We start from the raw sequence: 5,924 nt of genomic DNA, 5'->3' as shown, positions 1-5,924 counted from the left end.
TTCTGTTACGGTTTGAACTGTTATGGTTTGGGGGGGACTGTTCCCAGGGACCTCTGTTAGACTCCCGGAAACTGTTGCCGTAAACCGCGGGTTCTTGTTCAGACTTAGGATGGATATACACTAGTCCGGACTCCTGCTGAGGACTTGAATGAGTTTATTACAAAGATAGAAATACAGGTTGTAGCTGTTATGGCACCATTAGAAAGAGGGAAAGACAGAGCTTAGAGTGACATAGTGACATAGTGGGATGACCCGAAACAAAATCACTGAAGATTCCTGGACATAGTATTTTTATAACCAGTCTTCTGACCCTACTAGATATGCCTTTTCTCCGGGGAAGGGGGGCAGATCTTTTGATAGACCAGCTCTCCCCCCTACTTTTTGTTACACTCTAAAACCTGTTAAGTTGCTTATCTGGAGTCTGGGATTCTCCCACAACCTTGAGGAAGTTTGCTTCGTTTTGGGGGTGGGGTGGGGGGGTTGTGGGGGTTTTTTTGTTGTTTTTTTGGTACTGGAGATGGAACCCAGGGACATTCTACCTCTGAGCTACACCCCTAGCCCTATTTTTTTTTTTATTCTTTATTTTGAAACAGGGTCTCACTGAGTCCCAAAGAGCCTAAGTAGTAGCTGAGGCTGTCCTCAACTGTGATCCTCCCGTCTCAGCCTCCCAAATGCTGGGATTACAAGAGTGTGCTACCATGCCGAGTTTGCTTCTCTTAGAAATGTAAAAAGGCCCTAGAAATGTAAAAAGGCCCTAGGCTTTTGGGCTCCTATTCTCTTTCGCCGCCCTTTCCTGTTTTTGGGGTGTTTTTTTTTTTTTTCCAGCACTGGGATGGAAACCAGGGGCATTCTACCTCCAGGCTACACCCCCAGCCCTATTTTTCATTCTTTATTTTGAAACAGGGTCTAACTGAATTCCAAAGAGTCTCACTAAGTAGTAGCTGAGGCTGTCCTCGAACCGCGATCCTCCCGTCTCAGCCTCCCAAATGCTGGGATTATAGGCGTGGGCCACCAAGCCCAGCTAGCTCCTGGCTTTTTTTTTTTTTTTTTACTACCAAAGATACATACTGAAAATTGAAAATCTTTCCAAATACTGGTACATTATTACATTTTGAAGCCTCTTCCCAATATTGGTACAGGTTCAATCCCTAATACTGCAAAAAATAATAATGATGATGAAAATAAAAATAAAACCGAGATTCCTGGGCTTCCCCCTACTGTTCCTGGCTCAACAGGCCCCGTGTGGGCCTGGGAATATGTGCTTCTAGTGAGCCCCATTTCGAAGCCTATCTGCTGGGGCATCAGGAGCCTTTGAGAACTATGGTTATAGCCAGGTACGGTGCAACACGCCTATCGTCCCAGTATTGGGAGGCTAAGACGGGAGGATCGCAGGTTTGAGGCCAGCTTCAGTGATTTAGTGTAGCCCTCAGCAATTTAGCAAGACTCTGTTTAAAAAAAAAAAAATAGGGCAAAGGGTATAGGCTGGAGATTCCTGCCGTGCCTGCCCAGGCTCGGTGATACACCCGTGTAATCCCAGCCACTCAGGAGGCTGTGGCGGGAAGATCACAAGTGTGAGGCCAGCTTCAGCATGTCCCTGAGTTTAATCCCCAGTAACACACACACACACACACACACACACACACACACAACCATGGTCGTAAGCTGCAAGAAGTCTCCCTCACCCACCCCCAGCCTCAGACCCGGAGCTCGGCATGGTCCAGGCAGGAATAAAAGAGACCTGAACCAGGATGGGGTGAGAAAGCACAGATGCGGCTCTCGGAAAAGGGAGAAAGGGGAGAAAATGAGAGGAAAATGAGAGGCACGGGGAGGGCAGACAGGAGAAATGGAGGCGCACGACCCAAAAAGTACACAATGACATTTTCCTCCTCCCCTCTGTCCTCCCCTCTCCTCCCCTCTTAATAAATGACACCCGCTGAGCAGTTCGCTAACCCGAAGGAACGAGGACCTGGCACCTGTGGATCTGGAGAAGACCCAACCCCAGCACACAGAGATGTGAATTAATTGTGTGTGGGCACACGCGCCCGTGTGTGTGTGTGTGTGTGTGTGTGTGTGTGTGTGTGTGTGTGCATCCACACACGCTTGCGGATCTGTGTGTGGTACCGGGGATGGAACCCAGAGGCATTCTACCTCTGAGCTACACCCCCTGCCCTATTTTTTTTTTTCTTTTTTGGTGGTACTGGGGTTCCTAGAAGCCCTTCTACCTCCAGGCTACACTCCCAGACCTATTTTTTTTTTAATATTTTTATTTGGAAACAGGGTCTCTTAAGCCAGTGCGGCTGCCTTCGAACCTGCGCGATCCTCCTATCCAAAGTCTCACTGAGTTGCTGAGAGCCTCACTAAGTAGCTGAGGCTGTCCACGAGCCATGATCCTCCGGTCTCAGCCTCCCAAATGTTGGGATTACAAACGTGGGCCACCACACCTGGTTTATAATTATTATTATTATTTGTGTGTGAGTGAGTGAGTGTGTGTGTGGGTGTGTGTGTGTGTGGGTGTTAATCCAGGGGCCTTCTACCACTGGGGTACATCCCTAACCTATATTATATTTTATTTGGAAACAGGGTCTCACTAGGTTGCTGAGAGCCTCACTAAGTAGCTGAGGCTGGCTTCGAACCTGTGCGATCCTCCTGTCTCAGACTCCCAAGTACTGGGATTACAAGTATGCACCATCACACCCAGCTTATTACTATTATTATTATTAAATAAGGCCTTGTTAGGTTGGTGAGTTAGCCTTAAGCCTGAAATACTACTGTTTTAACCTCCCAAGAATTTACAATTGAGGACTAGAGTACCCAAACTTTTTTTTTTTTTTTTTTTGGTGGAACTGAGGGTAGAACCCAGGGAAATTTCTACCTCCAGGCTATACTCCCAGACCTAGTTTATACTTTATTTGGAAACAGGGTCTCATTAAGTTGCTGAGAGACTCACTAAGTAGCTGAGGCTGGCTTCGAACCTGTGCGATCCTCCTGTCTCAGCCTCCCAAGCGCAGGAATTACAAATGTGCACCAACACATCCGGCTACTTTTTTATTTTTGTATTTATTATTTTGTTTGTTTTGTTTCATTTTTTGGTACTGGGGATGGAACCCAGAGACACTCTACCTCTGAGCTACACCACCAACCCTATTTTTATTCTTTACTTTGAAACAGGGTCTCACTGAGTTGCAAAGGGCCTCACTAAGTAGCTGAGGCTGTCCTAGAACCATGATCCTCCAGTCTCTGCCACTCAAATGCTGGGATTACAAGCGTGTGCCACCATGCCTGGCTTTTATTTATTATTTTGAAGCAGGATCTCTGCACATTGCTGCAGGTCTGAAACCTGTATCATGCGGTCTCAGCCTCTCAAGGTTGAGATTATGGGTATGCACCTCTCCTGATCCTTAGCACAAGAGCCTGCAGTGAAGATTCAGTGAGTTGTTCATACAAGTACCGCAGGTCCATCTGAGCCACACACCTGTAATCCAAGACTCAGAGAGGAGAATCAAGGGTCTGAAGCCAGATTCAGCAATTTAGTGAGATCCTGTTTCAAAATAAAAAAAAGGAGGGACTGGGGCATTGTTCCTGCACTCAATCTCCAGTACCACAAAAATAAACCAACAAGTAAGTAAGTAAGTAGAGGTGAGCTGTGCCGTATTTACTGTGGCACACCCTCAACACCACTGATTTCAAGTGGAGGGTTGGGGGAGGGGCGCTATTTAGTTAAAACTCCCTGGTCTCCACAGAGTCCCCGCCCCCGTGAGTCCTGAGTCTGAGCCTAATCCCCCCTAATTCCTCTGCCATTCTGCTGAGGCTGGACCCGGTGTCCTAAGAGGATTGGAGCATTTGCTAAATTAGTCCTGTCCAGGGACAAAGGGAACAGCCTGGGGCTGGGCAAGCAAGGGGTGTCCAGAGATCAGGAAGGACAGAGACCTGTGGGGGTGAAGGGAGAAATGGAAAGAGGGCAAGAGAAGAGAAGATCACAGCCAGGAAGACCCAAAAGGAGGAAAAAGAAGAGAGCAGGAAGAGTAAAAGGCTGGATAATATATATATATATATATATATATATATATATATATATACACACACACACATATATATTTATACATATATACATATATATACATATATACATATATATATATATATATATATATATATATATAGAGAGAGAGAGAGAGAGAGAGAGAGAGAGAGAGAGAGAGAACCAGATGCAATGGCACAGGCCTGTAATCCCAGTACTTGGGAGGCTGAGACAGGAGGATCACAGGTTCAAGGCCAGCCTCAGCAACTTAACTGAGACCCTTGGCAATTGAACAAGACCCTGTTTCAAAATAAAAAGGGCTGGGAGTGTACATCAGACATAGAATATCCCTGTGTTCATCCCCAGAACAAAAATAAACAACAACAAAAAACAAAACAGTCACCCAGACTTCCAAATGAAATTCAACATTTTTAATTGGTTTCATTCTGCAGGGGGCCAGGGAAGGGGACCTGGGATGCCAATGCGTTGGGACCAAGAGGTCAGAGGGCCCGGCGTCTTTCTTCTGTCCCCTCTCAGCTGGTCGGCTTTCGCGGCTTTAGGAAGCAGGACTTTGTCATCACCAAAGGACAGAGGAAGAACCTGAGTGCAAGGAGGCCAGTCCAGGAAGAGACTCACAGAACCACCCAGAGACATCTACTCCCCGCTGTCATAGCGCTTACAGAGACATCTACTCCCCACTGTCATAGCGCTTAGAGAGACATCTACTCCCCGCTGTCATAGCGCTTAGAGAGATCTGCAAGAGCTGTGGCGCCGGCGCCTTGGAGGCTGGCCCCGGAGACCTGGGACTGGGAACCATGAGCGAGTCCCATGGCTGGGGCAGAGCTCAGAAATAGAATGCCCCTGGGTTCAATCCTCAGAACAGAACAGAAAGAAAGGAGGGAGAGAGGAAGGATGAGTGGGTGTGTGCCTACGTAGCTTGAGGGTAGAGGGCTTGCCTAGCATGCACAAGGCCCTGGGTTCCATCCCCAGCACTGCAAAAAGAAAAGATACCAAAAAAGAACATCCTAAAACAAGAGAAACAAAAAGGTAGAAATGGAACCAACCATTTGCCTTCCATTCTCCTATCAAATATGTCTATACCCACCCAGAGTGCTAATGAGGGAAATCATGACCAAATGCCTTGAAAAAGAAACTCAGAACCCAGGCGCTGTGGTGCTCGCCTGTAACCTCAGTACTTAGGAGACTGAGACAGGAGGATCACGGGTTCGAGGACAGCCTCGGCAATTTAGCAAGAGCCTCAGCAGTTCAGCAAGACCCTGTTTGAAAATAACAATAGAAAGGGCTAGGGATGTAGTTCAGAGACAGAACACCCCTGGATCCCATCATCAGTACCAAAAAAAAAAAAAAAGATAAAAAGAAAAAAACACATATACATACATATATACACATATATCTTACATATATACATTGGTATAAAACAGCCCTCTAAACCTATCGCGTATGCCTGACATTTCTGTCGTGGCATTCTACTTCTGAGTTATACCCCCAGCCCCTCTTATTTTGTCTTCAAACAGGGTCGCAGTAGGTTGCTGAGTCTTGCTAAATTGTCAAAGCTATCCTCAAACCTGCGATCCTCCTGTCTCGGCCCCCCAAGTCCTGGGATTACAGGTGTACACCAACCACCATGCCCGGCTCCAAATGATTTTATAATATAACTTTCTAATCGGCCTAAGGTTTCCTGATGGCACTCCTTAAAATCCGCCTGTGGGAGTCTCTAGAAGGATCCTAACCATGTCCTAAAGAAGTATCCATGTGAGGAACGGAGGAGGGGGTGCCTCCTGACATGGTGGTTCAAGGGCACAGTAGACGAGACCTAAACGTGAACCTGACTCAGCTGCAAAATGGAATCTAAACCTGACAGCTATTCAAAGGCAAGTGTGTGTGC

This window comes from Muscardinus avellanarius (assembly GCF_963383645.1).
Source record: "Muscardinus avellanarius genome assembly, chromosome: 10".
Taxonomy (NCBI): Eukaryota; Metazoa; Chordata; class Mammalia; order Rodentia; family Gliridae; genus Muscardinus; species Muscardinus avellanarius.
Note: the sequence above shows the minus strand (reverse complement) of the source record.